Here is a 16461-nt window from a genome sequence, read left to right on the forward strand (position 1 = left end):
CCGTAAAGGCTACTCAACAATAGACCATATTCACACTATCAATCAAGTGATAGAGAAATGTGCAGAATATAACCAACCGTTATATATAGCTTTCATTGATTACGAGAAAGCGTTTGATTCAGTCGAAACCTCAGCAGTCATGGAGGCATTACGGAATCAGGGTATAGTTGAGCCATATGTAAAGATACTGGAAGATATCTATAGCGGCTCCACAGCCACCGTAGTCCTCCACAAAGAAAGCAACAAAATGCCTATAAAGAAAGGCGTCAGACAGGGAGATACGATATCTCCAATGCTATTCACAGCATGTTTACAGGAGGTATTCAGAGGCCTGGAGTGGGAAGAATTGGGGATAAAAGTTGATGGAGAATACCTTAGCAACTTGCGATTCGCTGATGATATTGCCTTGCTTAGTAACTCAGGAGACCAATTGCAATGCATGCTCACTGACCTGGAGAGGCAAAGCAGAAGGGTGGGTCTGAAAATTAATCTGCAGAAAACTAAAGTCATGCTTAACAGGCTCGGAAGAGAACAGCAGTTTACGATAGGTAGCGAAGCACTGGAAGGGGTAAGGGACTACATCTACTTAGGGCAGGTAGTGACCACGGATCCGGATCATGAGACTGAAATAACCAGAAGAATAAGAATGGGCTGGGGTGCGTTTGGCAGGCATTCTCAAATCATGAACAGCAGGTTGCCACTATCCCTCAAAAGGAAAGTGTATAACAGCTGTGTGTTACCAGTACTCACATATGGGGAAGAAACCTGGAGACTTACGAAAAGGGTTCTGCTGAAATTGAGGACGACGCAACGAGCTATGGAAAGAAGAATGATGGGTGTGACGTTAAGGGATAAGAAAAGAGCAGATTGGGTGAGGCAACAAACGCGGGTAAACGACATCTTAGTTGAACTCAAGAAAAAGAAATGGGCATGGGCCGGACATGTAATGAGGAGGGAAGATAACCGATGGTCACTAAGGGTTACGGACTGGATTCCAAGGGAAGGAATGCGTAGCAGGGGGCGGCAGAAAGTTAGGTGGGCGGATGACATTAAGACGTTTGCAGGGACAACATGGCCGCAATTAGTACATGACCGGGGTAGTTGGAGAAGTATGGGAGAGGCCTTTGCCCTGCAGTGGGCGTAACTAGGCTGATGATGATGATGATGATACATACATACATACATAGACATGCATATGCATACACACATGCGCGCACGCACGCACGCACACACACACACACACACACACACACACACACACACATATATATATATATATATATATATATATATATATATATATATATATATATATAAATGTACAGGTAAATATAAGAAATTTTATAGAAGTGTACAAGAAACACAAGTTATCACCAGGAAACGTTTTCTTTAGAAATCATTTTACATACTTGCAAATACATATGTGCATCTATGTTAAAAAAAGAGAAAAACAAAATCTCCATATAGGCCGCTGCTTTCGCGACAGACACGCCGGCAACGTAGCCCAGGGCGTCATCAGATCCTCGAATTTTAAAAACGCGAAGACGCCCTTTGCAATATTCAGGTTACAACGCAAGCACTGTCACGTGGTCCAGGCACAATCACTGCAGCGGAAACCTGGATTCTAGGAATAATTGTTACAAGTGTGAACGTATAGACAAAACGAGAGTATATGATAAGTTCTGCAGAACTGTTAGAGCAGTTAACAATACACGTCTGTAAGATAAATCCAATATTTTAGTCTTGTTTAGAGATAACACATCAACATTCTGTTGGTTGAAAGAGTTAAGTAGGTAAGGTAGTGTATGTTTAAGGGGTTGAGAGCCATAATTAGTACGTGAGAATTCCGTACTTGAAGAAAAAAGAACTTTTTTATGTTTTGTGATAAATACTCCATGTTTTCTTTTATTTTATTAGCATGTGGCCAGAACTGCAAACATAGTTAACACAAGAAAATCGTAAGAAATTTTGAACCGTCACTACGAAACCACGACACGCATACAGCACTACGTGGTTTACTGTTAAATGGAGAGGTACGCTCTGTGAAGAGCAAAAACGATGGTGCAATAAAGTAAATAATCTAGGTAAGGTAAACACAGGCAGGATATTTTTTTTTTCACTGAATTATGCGGTCACGAAGGCAGTGCTCTCAAAAGATGGAATCTCCGCAATAAACTGAAGTAAATATGTTGCAAGTTTCTTTAGCTATAGAGCCTGCCATATGCCAAAGTTTCGCAAACGCCCAGCTCGACGATGTCTCTGTTCTTTAATCTCCAGAGAAGTGGTCTACCGTCTTTGCTACGTACACGGACAACATCTACTGGGGCAACGATACTGTTGTCTACCAGGAATACGTCTTGCCCGTTTTCGTCAAGCTCATCAAGTTGAAAGCTGTGGGGTTACAGGGCTTCGCCACCTGATCGCCTGGAGCGTGTTCCGGCAGATGTTGCAATACACGGAACCGAGGTACTTCGAGCGCACAAAGGACATGACCGCCACCTGCTACGATCACGTCCCCAAGGTCATGAAGCTGGCGGCCGTGAACACTTACCTCAGGGCAAGTGCGCCTGCCTACTTGCGTTCTACGCCAACACATTCATTTCGCGGTGAATTTTAACTGAGCTATTTACAGGGGAAATTCTCCAGAAATTTACAAACCTACCTTGACCTGACATTGTTAAAACAAAATGTGACGTGACGAGGTTTACGCGTGTGCGAGTAATACGTGGAGCCAAGCGAGGGAAAGAAAAAAAAACAAATGGGTTAAATATCAAGCACCTCGACAGAATGGCCTTGCGTGAGACAGGCGTCGTGTATGACATTTCATTTTCATGTGGGGGATGCTGCGTTGGACGGATTGCTTATTTGGATGCCGCATAATATTCTAGATAAAGTTATTTTGTTCATTTGATCTTATTTTATTTAGCCATTCGGAATGTGCAACTTTCCGGTCAATCCTTCAAAATGGGTATATGCCACTGTGACGCAAATATTGAAGTATTACATTTATTTGTACGTCTGTAGTGCTGCCGTGTACATATTTCTGTCATCCCCAATCTACCCTTACCAAGCGACAAACATTTCTTACCTACTCACGCCCTTGCTCTCTAGACATGTCGCACTGTGCATCAGCATGATTTTTTTCCTTGAATTTAGGCGCGCCTCCTACGTGGCCTAGGGCGTAAATATAACAGGGGTGCGACTCCTGCGCCAATTGCGTCATTTTAATACAAACACCAATTCTTGCGCGAAATTGCGCCGAACACAGACAATTGACGGAAATTGTGTCACATTGCACTACAAAGGCTTCGACATGTGTCCTCCGGTAGTGGCCGTGAACAGCGAGCCCATTCGTTTTCTGAAAAAGAGAGCAGCCGTTCGCAATCCACACATTGCGCAACGGCGCCTCCGGCATACCTTGTCGTTATTTTCGCGCTTATAACGAAGGACTTTTCGGCGTTTCCAGCAAGTGGCTGGCGTGGCGCGGTAACTCCCAGCTGTCGTCGCTGCGGTCGGAACAGCCAGGGCAGCTGTGATTAGACAATTTAGAGTGCACGAAAATGCAGCTTAGAGGGTAGAGCGGCGCTGTGCTTCCCAGCTGAAGCGCGAAATAACGAAAAATAGACTGAGGGCGCTGCAAGCTAACTAGATATAGGGACGCGCGCACTGCAGCTGGTTCAGCGGAAGGGCGCCTCTGTCCCTAGTCCGGTATAGCGTAAAGCTATTCCAATCTGTTGGTATGTCAATATGGGCAAGGCCTGTGCCATTTTGACCCATCACGAAGGGTAACGGCGGATTTGGAATAAAACAGATTGGAATAGTTTTACGTGATACCAGGAAGTTAAGACACTTTGGCATCGCCCTGGTCTATTAGGCAAAAAGGGCTTTAAAAAAAAGTCGCACTTTCGAGTGAAACACAAAGCATCGATTGCGACAGCAGACTAGTAGACAGCTATACGAAGTAAGGATAGTAGGTTTACCGGCCTTATAAACTTGTAAACATTTCCTTACAAAATTAACGAACATGGTGACACACGCACACAAACACATGTGAACGCATCTCACTCGATCACAGGGCGCACTCACTCTCAAAACGCTGGAGGGAGGAAGTGCGGCAGCAGCGACGAGCGAAATGACCTACGTGCTGCCTCACGTTTGAACGCGAACTGAGCGACGAAAACACAGCGCCCACGAAGCTATCATCATCATCGCAGATCGCTTTCCAAAAGAAAGGTCTGCGCGGTCGTGCCAGACGAAGCAGCCGCCGGAGTAGGACGCACAATCCCCCCCCCCCATTCGCCTCCCCCTTGGTGCTTTGCACGCGACGGAACATAGCGCGCATTCTCCCCGCGTTTATTTCTCTCGCGCGCGAGATTGGGTCGCCATCTTCGACTCACCCTCGCACGACACAGCACACGGAGCGGGGCAATGATGTTATCATCCTGGGCTATACAGAGAACACCACGGCGATGTCGACGACCATGACATACCTGGGCCTGGTGTGCCCATATAATTGATGAAACACAGTAGTTGATCATTCTCGCTTCCCCGTACAGTCTCCTGGTGAAGCGCATTTCCAGGCAATTCACCTACACTGCCGAGACATAAAACAAAACGGTATTTATAAAAAAAACGTCTTGGGCTACTTTTCGAAATTTCGGACACACTAAGGCTGAATTCTTGTTTTTGTGATCGCTACTACAAATTAAAAATCTGCAGGCACTACTGCCATAATTTGCATGCACTAGACGGTCGAAGTATCGGCGTAATCTGCTTCAAAAATTAAGAAGTTGCATAATGCGGCTGTAGAAAAGTGCTTATGCTGGTTTATTCTGTGTCGTTGTAGCGCTGCCACATTGCCGATTCGAATATTTTACCGAACTTCAGATTGACCTGTTACAAATTACTCAAAACTGCAATGTTTACTATTCCAAGCTGCTCCCAATATGCTATTTTGTCCGCTCCAAACTGCTGCTGAACGCAATTTTACTTGCTCCAAAATTGCTCTAAAATGGCTTTGGGCAGTCCCACCCCTGTAATGTAGAAGTTAACGTGAGAGCAACACAACTGAAAAAGAGGCCGCAAGCTGTATAGCACATGAATAACCGCTTCTCTAGAGATTTGTTGCAAATATAAATCAACATATGAGTTAACATCTGCAGTTATTTTTTTGCAAAATATCTCGCACGATACGCAGCCGCAAGTGTCCTTTGATAAACACTGCTGTTTGCATTAAAAACTTACTTATCGCAGATTGCACTACCTCATTTCCCTGTGACATTGACTGTAGAATTTACGGCCTCCAAATTGGATAATATCCTGCCGGGGCTTTTAAAACAGCTCATCTGGACTGAAAACTAGATGATAGCGTTCAAAATGCCATAAAATGCAATATAGTATCATATTTAGCAGTGTATTGTTACGTGATGTATCATACAGAATAAAAGAATTTATTGCGGCACAATATTTCTTTAGAAATGCATTTTGCGGCTCACAAGGAATTGACGGAGTGATCTCCCTAACAAGGTTTCTTTTTTTTTCTTTTATTATCGAGAAAATTTGAATTGGTTTTTGAAGCAATATTTCAGGTATGTAATTCGTAGAGCACCTAATTTAATTTTCTTTAATATTGTGCAAGAAACCTCTTCCCCACACCCGCCCCAAGCCGCACATAGTTAAGAATGAGGAGACCCTAAGTGCTTGATTTATTTTTAGTTTCCAAGAGGCAACAAGAACCAAAGAAAGTACGAAAGAATATGGCTGGCCAGCGCTGAGTCACAGTGTACACGCATTTACTCCTCACGACCAGCGGTGACAGGTGACGTAGCGTAAGCGATCACCGCCCTTTACTGCCGTCAGTGAGTGAAACATGGCCCATCAGACGGCGGCACCAAGCCAAGACAGAACGGCAGATTCCCCGCTGCAAATGCCTTTTGATCAAGTGGCGTAGACCGTTCGGGCAACCCGCGACGTCACATGAACGTTGACTTCTCTGCTACTTGCAGTTTGTGCGAGTTTCGCGAGCCAGGAAAACCAGAGCAGCAGTGCGCTATCGGGAAAGTACTGTAACGCGAAAGCGTGGGTGGCGCACAGTCGAGCGAAAACGAAACGTTTCGACCGCCCACGTCGTTGTCAACGGTAATTTCAATGAGTTGTTTCTAAACATGAAATGGAACTGGGCAATCGCATTTTATTTTATCTTACAACACAATACGAGGATGTTCTTTTTTGCAACGAGTGGTTTAGTACTAGTATGGTATGAATAACTTTATTTAGATAGTGACATAATTTACCTGAGGAGTTCTTTCGTTATCGAGCTTGAATATCCCGGGAGAGTATGTAATCATTTACCTCGATTTCTCAATTATTTAGACTCTGTTCGCGATAATATTGACGCCTTGGAGATTCTCGAGGACTAATCTATCACTTTAGCGTAATTTCATATTTCCCATTAGTGTCCCTTAATCTTGAAAGTTATTTTAAACATTTATAGTCGAGTTTCAATGGTCAGTCCAAACAATGCTGAAACCGAGCGCCGCAGGAGCGCATAGAATCCGACACCGCTATTATATCAGACCGAAACGTTGCAAAAGTAGCAAACCGAACGTATTACCCTGTCGCGGCAGCTACTGTTGCGGCATGCTTCGCTTCACAAGCGTGTACGGCTGCGTGTCGGGTCACGATTTGGTGTGGCATCTTCTCTTTGAAAGTTCGCCTCGGATTTCCTTATGCGGTGTTGCCGTCTGACGCACAGAGGGATGCGCCAAGTCTCGATATTTATGCAATTGCTGGCGATCACGTCCTAACACGGCTGTTATTCATGTGATGCATCTCATTGGATGGAAACAACTTTATTCTGAATCCGGCAAATTTGATGACCCGGGCTCAGGTCTCCCATGAGGGGACTTCGAGGCCTTGCCTCGTCGCCGCCTCTCGGGCTTGCTGGACAGCCCACTCTTGTGTCTTGAGGTTGGAGCTGCGCAGAGCGGCGGCCCACTTCGACGCAAGAGCCTCCGGAGCTACTGCCATTGTAGCTGATGTAACCCGACACTCCCACAACATGTGTGACAGCGTCGCTCTAGTGTCCTGACATAATTTGCAAAGAGCATTCGGGTATTGCGCGGGGAAAATGTGCTGCAATCGCACTGGACTGGGGAATGTTTGTGTTTGCAATTGTCGCCAGATGACTGCCTGGCGACGTTTCAGCATGGGGTGAGGTGGGGGCAGCAACCGCCTGCCTAGCTGGTAGTGCTTGGTGATGTCATTATACCTGACCAGGCGTTCTCGCGTGCTTTGAGCCAGCAGTTCCGAACTCGAAGAGGCGGTCCCCGATTCTGCGCGGCGGGTCAGTTCTCGCGCAGAGCGGCGTGCTACCTCGTTCAAGTTAATGAGGCCCTCATCGGTGGGGGTGGCGACGTGCGCTGGAAACCATATGATGGCGGTGTTATCGAAGTGCTGTCGACCAGCTTTCCTTAGAATCTGGAGAGCTTCGGAGGAAATGCGCCCCCGCGCGTAGTTGCGAACTGCGGATTGTGAGTCGCTAAACACTACCTCGCAGAGGGGGTCGGTAAGCGCAAGCGCAATCGCTACCTCTTCTGCTGTTTCGGGGTATTCCGTTGCGACACTACACGCGTGCGTAAGCCTGGAGCTAACGTCTACGACTACCGCCGTGAACCGGCGTTCTCGCGTGTATTCTGCGGCGTCTACAAAGCGCGTAGTCCTCTTTCCACCCAAGGAGCGCAGCAGTGCCTTGGCACGGGCCTGGCGTCGGCCCCGATTAAATTCGGGGTGCATATTTCGAGGTATAGGGGCGACAATCAGTGTGTCGCTGAGGTCAGGTGGAATGACCTGTTTCTGACCGTGTTGGACGTGGTAGTTGAAGCCGAGTTTCCGCAGGATGTACCGGCCCGTGGCTGTCAGAGACATGCGTTCGAGGTGAGAGGTTCTTTGCGCATCCACGATTTCCTCAAGCGTGTTGTATACCCCCAGCTGTAGCAGACGAGCAGTGCTTGTGGACTCCGGTAGGCCAAGGGCGATCTTGTAAGACTTGCGTATAAGGGTGTTGATTTTCTCCCTTTCAGTGACATTCCAGTTGTGGAAGGCAGCCACATAAGTGATGTGACTGATTGCGAAAGAGTGTATGAGGCGCATGACACTGTCCTCCTTCATGCCCGTGTGCTTGTTTGTAATGCGTTTGATCAGGCGGGTAGCCGCTGTAACCTTGCCTTCGATTTTGCGAATAGCTTCTATGTTTGACCCGTTGGCTGTTATATGCATGCCTAGGATGCGTATCTTCGGGACTCGGGGAATGCAGGAGCCGTCTTTCGTATAGAGGATTATGTCGTCACATTGGCGCCATTCGGCTGTAGGCTTGGGCCGGCGGCGCGAGCGGTAGACGAGCAGCTCCGATTTCAGTGGAGATAGTCGGAGACCTGTGTCTTGTAGGTAGGTTTCGACTGCAGAGACCGCTGCTTGTAAGGTGCATTCTATCTGACCGTCACTGCCCTTGTTGACCCACAGGGTGATGTCATCTGCGTACAAGGCGTGATGGAGGCCATCGATCTCGTCGAGGTAGGACTGTTGCAGCAGTGGTTGCTTCTTAGTGAAGCCCCGACAGTTCCACTGCCACACCACGAGCTCGTTAGTGGGGCTGGCCATCGTGGTGCTGTACTTGTGCGTTACCTGAAATAGGACTAGGGTGAATGACTGTAGGGCCCATGGTGGGCATCATTTCCATGCCTGGGCGAAGGCCTATGTGAGTCTCGATTTTGTCTATATGGATTTCAACCCTGTCTGTTCGAGCAGTGAGGTTATCTCATATTATTCATGTCATGGATATCCTTACATATATATTTTTTAGAAATTGAAACTGACATGACATGAATGACATGCGACCAAATTAGATGACTAAATAGATTGGGTGACGTGGCGTGCATTTCATTAACTTGATGCGTTTAAGGTATGCCTGTCATGGCGAATGTGTGAAAATGACATGTCACGCCATGTATGCAACAAAATTATTTTAATAAATGCCATAATCTATATATGTGTCAAGCCATGACATGATTCTCCCGAAAGTCGCGTCACGCATGAAAAGAATGCGTGTGGGCACGGCATGACTTTATCATGGCATGAGCTTATGCCACCCCAGTCTGTAGTAACTTAGACCATTGGCCATATGCTCGCAATTGTGATGCCCTGATGGTCGTTGGAACGCCATTCCAGCTTTGTAATCCGACACTGGACTCGTATAATTGGCGGCATGTGTGATTCGAGTCAGGTCGCACGCGTAAGAAGATCCCAGCATCTCGGCAGCAGAGCGTCGATTGGTGGTTGCATCCCTTCAAACAGCGGTTGAAGAGCAATGTTCGCGCGGGCGTTGATTTCCAAACGCCGGACAGAAACGTGCCACCCCCTGGCCCCTCTCAAAGCTTGTACCGGACTATCAAGGGCGTTCGTGTCGTTAGCAGGCTCCTTAATTGAACATCGGGGCACGCTATTTCCTGATGCACAGTGTCCGAGTACAAAAACACTGCATCGAATTCCACTATGACAGCGCGACCACGGCTCGTCAAAGGCGAGAAGCTTCACCACGTCATTTGTCCGGATGGCTGTAAAAGGACTCGGGCTTCTCCTGGTGCTGCAGTATCACCGTCAAGACACGAGTTCGTGTCTTCTGATACCGCGTGCGGCCGTCAGTGAGAATTTAGTTTCTACGTTTCTTACCCGTCACGCACCTGCATACCGTACGTTGGAGTCAATTCGATAGCTCGTAGAAATTGTGTAGTCGTCGTCGTCGTCGTCTTGCTACTGCAGTCAGGCCCATGCGCTCGCATTCAATATAGTTCAGCGCACCCGCATCACACACACAAATACTATGCTTACGCAAACATATTCGTCAACCTGGTAACGCTTTGCGGAACCCCAAACAATGCCGCATAGCCGGCTGCCTACAAAATGCATTGCATTTGCAGATATCGTTTAGCAGTGGCAAATAGAAATGAACGTGAAAGTTTCGCCACCCCACTTTACACATAACATTTCCAAATTTTAACGAAATTTGAATTTGGTATCTTTTATAGCTGTTTTAGGACGGTGCGAATCATGGAGGGCAAATACAGTATGACTGTCTGGAACGCTTGCAAATGGAATTTTTTACTGATGGTGGAGCTATATATAAGCAATCAGCATATATCACTTGTCACTCACGATTTGCTACCTGTTTCAACGGAATCTAAACAACGAGCAAGCATAGTTCTCCCCAGCGACCATAAAAACCAGCTACGTGACTCGTGCAACGATTCAATATTGGGAGAAGAGTATTCCGTAAATATTTTGAAAGCGCGCATTTACCCTACATAGCTCACGCTTTCCGTACACGTGACCCATGGATTGGCTTTTTTTGCTCTAAACAGTAACTTTTTTGTGTTTCTTGTACCTCTCACAGAAGCGTTTAATTAGGTGAGCGTTTCACATAGCGCATATAAACGTGAGAAAAAAACAATGTTTACGCAAGTTTTCTTTGGCTGTTATTTAACGCGTGCACTTGAAAATTTATCTGCATACTACCCCTAGCCTTCCCATAATGCATCAAGATCTAAACTTTGAGTTTTTCTTGTTAGAAAACCTCGCAAATAAGGGTCTTTCGACGCTTGTGTGGAAGAATGATACATTTTTGTGGACTAATTGGTTCGCACTTGAATTATTAACCTGCTGCCCAAGATGCTCCTTTCGTGTGCATATTGCCCAGCTCGGAAACAATTCTGTGTGGAGGGTCTGGGTTAGGCTCCCAACAAGGCTAAGTTATTTTATCATGCTATTTTCCTCCCGCTTACCTTAAATATTGTTCACTTTACATGAACAATACAACTTTACTTCCACGATGCTTTTTTCCTGGTGGATAACTGTTGACTTTGATATGGCCATAACTAAAAAAAATTGGGCACTAACTTGGTGTCCCTTCTCGAAATTGTGCCCTGATAGTAGCATTACCAGCATCATCATAAACCATACAATGCTATGCACTGTATGATTAGTACCACACCTGGTATGCACCGCACTGAGACGAATCATGCGACTTGGATATCATTACCAGATATCTCCTAAGTAAACGTTAATTAAATTTAGTAATTGTTTTACACAGTATGTGGCCAATATAAATGTTTCATTTATGCTGAGAATAATTTTTTGTGAGCAATCACACAAGCGTAAGCACAACGAAATGTTCTGCATGAATATATAAATAAAAAACCTACAAAATCCTTCGGCCATATATCCCGCGAAAAAGAGGAGGATCACTAGAACGTGCCTTTGATGGATTGGCAGGTCTATCCGCAATGACAACATGCTCTGCAGCTTGCTTAGAACTTTCATTGTAAGTGATGCGCATAAGATGCCCCTAGCTTTTTACGAAAGTCACATAAGTAACACCAGGCCGTCACAGGCATTGACTTGCTGTATTATATATCAATATTAGAAATATTTTTTTACGAAAACAATATATTTGCTTGCGCTTGCAATAACCACACGTTCCAGCGGCGCTTGCTGTTCGTTTGAATTAACAGCTTGGTGCCCACCATCTTCGAGAAAAGCTAGATATGCCATAAGCTGCGAGATAAGCCAGATACCTAAACGACAAAGCTAATTATGTTTAAATACATTTTTTTCACCTCTACAACAAATGCACGAAACGAAGCTTTCTTTCTTGCATGCCAAAGCACATGATAGTCGTCTAAATGCTTCACAAGTTAAGCAACTATTATTAGCTGAAATGCTTCTTTTCATGATGCATGAAATAAATTTCAGTTCACATTGACTTCTGCCCTTCGTTAGCTTCGGACTGTGGTGTGCAGAAAATAGAAGTAAAATATTACTGAAGATTATAACTTCAAAACGCTATATAGTCGTACGAAAGCACTCGTAGGTAAATAATAATAATAATGAAATCATGGCTTCATTCTCACCCAAAAATTTTTTTTTAGTTTCTTTTATGAAAAATCGCAGGTTCATTTATCTCGAAACCGTAGTGGAAGACTATTAGTCAAATCAATCCCCCAAATGATGTGAACTTACAGATCTCTTATTTGGTAACCTGAGGGATTTTTAGGTCTTTCCCTGTTCTTTTCCTTCACTGCCCACTTCATGTTCTTTTTTTTTTCTGGCACAAGTATGCATAGTGCCTATAACGAAGGCAGTTTCTGGGCAGCGTCTCCTTAGTCTTTGTTGATTTGTTTATCTTTATCTTAAATAGGACTAGCAGTAGGAAGTGGCAACACTGACAAGAAGCATACTGTCACGCTGAAGTGACCCTGACGAGCCAGACAGTGAAGCACTAATTTAACATTGGGACACTACTTAAGCGCTTTATTTGGAGAACTGGCACTCAGGAAAATAAGTGGCACTTAAAGCGCAGCGATAGCGGCCGGAGAAAGAAAGTCACTGCAAAAATATAAAAACTGTATTGTGTCATTATGAGAGTGGCGTTTATTTGAATTAACGCTATGAACATGATTCTCGCGGCCGTTTGTAGTAGGATGGCGCTGGTTTGCCTATAAAATTAAACGACGACGAATGATGGCACAAGTAGTTTTTCAGAAATGTTGTTTACATTTGTTTCCTATTCCTTTCTTCTAATTTTTTATACTGAACAATCACGTTATTGGCCGAATACCCAAGAATTAATTGGTGTGTACCTCAAAATCAATGCGTTCCGTTTTAACGATAGTGAAAATTTTACCTCAGGAACTGTGCAGTTTTTTTGCACATGTTCAAAATACAGTTCTATAAATAAACAATCGTTTATTATTTACTGATTCGCTGGAAGGGCGAAGTAATGACTACTTCCATCATACAATTATAGATTTCGAAGTTCTCTCTAGCAGGAATGTATAACCATTGAGCAACCCAATTCATGAGTACCCGACGTCACGCAATCCACGTGAACTAACCCAGCGCTGAAGACAACAGACTTATCCGACTTCTGCTCAGCTTCACGTAACCGCCTACACTAGTTGACACCAGAGCTACGTGGCATAATGGAGGTCTTAAAAAAAAGATCCTTCCATGGAAGACGCGCACTTTTCTCTCTCTCCTCTGTTTCGGCAAACGACAGTTCAGCAGCTCTGAAAATGCTTAGCCACGAGTAGTCAAAGCGCGACAAAATTTGTCTGTCAACAACGGCATTTTTATAATGGCTACGGCCACTAGTCTGGAAACGGGAGCAACCTATCATTTCAAGACATTAGAAAATAAATAAAATAACTTTTAGCCGTCGTCTGTTAATCATAATTCGTGAAAGCGTTCCGCCTTAGCATAAAAAAATTATTCATAGACAACTTAGTCTCAAATTTTGCCCTGTACGCTCCTTGAACTTATCATACAACAAGGGTCTCGCAGTCTAATCGTCCTATTGCGCTGGTTTTTCACTTGTAGAGCGATCGCCGTGCTCAAAGGCGGTGGGCGCGAATGTGCATCTCTCGGTGGTGCTGCTTGAGTATCTTCAGGTGATCCCTGTACCCTGTGCTATCAATGCTCCTTTTTTGCCCACAAGACGACGACAGAGAAGACCCTGAGACTTACAACAATGTTTTATTTCGAACTGACCACATATATGGCTATTCTGTGTCAGCTCACGTGCGTGGCGCCCACAGAAAATTTCGATCTCTAGGCAAGAAGGATAGCTCTTAGCTGGAAAGGGCGATAGATGGTTTAGACACACAGGTGTCGCCACACCTGTCAATCAATTCCGCTTCGATGATAGCGTGGTTTAGTTCATTACGATTTTTACTGATATTTGAGCAAGCAGTATATACCGGTTTACACGTGAGCGCTTTTGTGGTCCTTTGCCTGATTATACATTCGATTCCTACAGTGTGCAACCAAAAACCGACCTCTCATCTCTATCACTTCGTAACCATGTTCCCGAAGCCCATTATTAAAACATCGTCCGCTCTGACAAACTTAGACCCACAGTTCACAGGCAGATTGTAAACTATTCCTTGATTGTAAACAGGCAACGAAATTTGACTGATGTCTCATTCTGCATGAAGACTATTTGAGGGCACACGAACAGGTCAATCGCCACAACGACTGCAGTTTCTCCGGAGAGGAAAGAAACACTTTTACATTGGCCCGCTGGCCAATTCTTTTCAGCCGATGCGATATGCCGTTGATACACGGAATAACCGCAACTTCTTTGTAAAGTGTGGAAGACTGAGTGGCATCATTTATTTGTGGTGGCATGCGCTTCAAGAGACTTTCAGCAACGCTTACGAAAACATCCGTGAGGCTATGGGCCATGAGCTCTGGGCAAGTCTTGCATAAAAATTTAAACGAGCGTAACTTCGCGATGCTCCTTTTTACTAGCTTTGAGTGAGCTGGCGCATATGGAAGCCACGGCTTATTGGCCGTATTTCCAGTATATCTGGGAATAATAATATAATATCCAAAAAGCATAAGCTTCCACTAGACGACAACTCTTGAGTAAAAACGTTTGATGATATGCCCTTACGTACGAAGGATAGTTAGTGCGCTTGATGTGCCACAGATGTTGCCATATATATGCTCACTTCTGAACAAAACAACCTTGTAAGCCTGCACTCGTGTGTCTTAGCCTCTTCTCTGTCCTCGTCTTGTGCGCACAAAGCTGCATTCATGTCCTACCAATATGATCAAACCGTTACCGCAGTGACCTAGATTATCGAACGCGGGAGCGTCTTATCCGAAAAGCCGTTAATTTAGAGCAAGTATTCGCACACTTGTAAGCTTTATAACTCTATATGAGCGCTGCAGGCTTGAGTTTGATATATACGTATTATGGCCGGAGTGCGCAATCTCAAACGCAATCACTGCCGGTCGGATGGAAAAACGTACCGTCGAGCTATGTATGCTATTCTGAACGCGCAGCAAAAGGCTGCATTTAGCGCTTATTGCGTTGTATGTAGCACAACAATGGCGCCCAACTGCGCACGCGACACATGCACAATCGAGTAGTGGCTTCTTTTATTTAGACAAAAATAACCAAGGCGCAGATGTAGTATGGTTGCAATCATATAAGCGATAATGTTATAAGACGTTTTCGTTATATGTGGTTTTGTCGACCGATTACCTACGCTGAACGAACTGAAAGACGTTTCACGTCAAAACTGTGAGCTCAGCCCCTTTGTAAACATACAATCCTGTATTATATAAATTTTCTAAAGAAAACCTGTGAGTGTTTTGAACGTGCGGTTCATGCAAAAGCATTCCTAGGGAGGGGGGGGGGAGCGGACATACTTTACCACGTACAGAAAGTTACAAATGACAAAGAAAAAGGCAGTCGCTAATCAAACTATTGTGTGTTCTTTGTGTTGTTGCGTGGCAGAAGCTCAGTATGAAATTAAATATAAGCATCCAAGCATGTTTCATGGGCATGGTGCTATAACGAAATACTCTTTTGATTGGAATCTCTAAAATCGCCCGTGACTGAATATTCCTCAACAAATTTCAACGCTCAATCCAGGCTACATTAATACCGAGCGCACCGGAAGTGCAGAGCACACCGGCTCAACCATGTAGCGAGCTTAGAAAGTTCGTCAAATAAACTGGGTGCTTTCTTATCATAAACGTTGTTCGTGCACTCGCCCGTGTGGACACTGTCTCAAACAAAGCAAGGTGTACGCAATCTGCTCGACCTTCAATAATCAGCGACTTGAAATTAGTGATGATCTTAAAAGTCAGTGAATAGGTTTATTCCTAGTGCGCAATTCAAGGTTCCTCTTCCCAGTGTCTTTTTATCTCTGTGGGATCACCAGAACAGCGCCGCGGCTACCTGGAATAGAGTGGTCACCCACTTTCAGGCATCAGCAGCTTGGTCTCTCTAAACAAGGTTTATTCACCCAATCTGTGCGATGGATTCAAAGTACTTCACCCACACAAATGACTGGTTCTAGGCTTCGTATCAATCTAGTTGAAGCCACACGTGGTTTTCGTTGAACCACAAGAGAAAGCGCGAAAACATCACGCTCCGCATCAGAAGAGCATCACCACCGCAATATACTAGCCTAATGAACACGGCCAAAAATAATTTAAGCGAGACGATGGTAAGTGTTGCCGTTCCCGCAATAAAAGTTGCAGTTTCGGCGAATCATACGTAGCCTGCATTTCTCCGTTATACTAAGTGTCAGGACGAATCACGCATAATTGCAAAGGGAAAGTGCAAATCAGCACTCGTAGAACATTGGCTCGGAATCGGCTTGAAATAGCCGTTGACAAAGACAGTGCGCCCAGTCGTAATGTCCAACACGCTATGCAAGTGGTGAACCAGGAAAACTTGAAATATCATGAGGCTGCATAAGGCATGTGCCCATAATGATCTTTTGCAAGCCCCAATATGCGAAAGTGGGACTGCTGAATTGCTCGTGCCGTAGTATTCCGCTCCCTCCCACAGTAATATGTTATTTCATTCTTTCCATGCTTTTCAAT

This window comes from Dermacentor variabilis, chromosome 3, assembly GCF_050947875.1.
Source record: "Dermacentor variabilis isolate Ectoservices chromosome 3, ASM5094787v1, whole genome shotgun sequence".
In the NCBI taxonomy this organism is placed as follows: Eukaryota; Metazoa; Arthropoda; class Arachnida; order Ixodida; family Ixodidae; genus Dermacentor; species Dermacentor variabilis.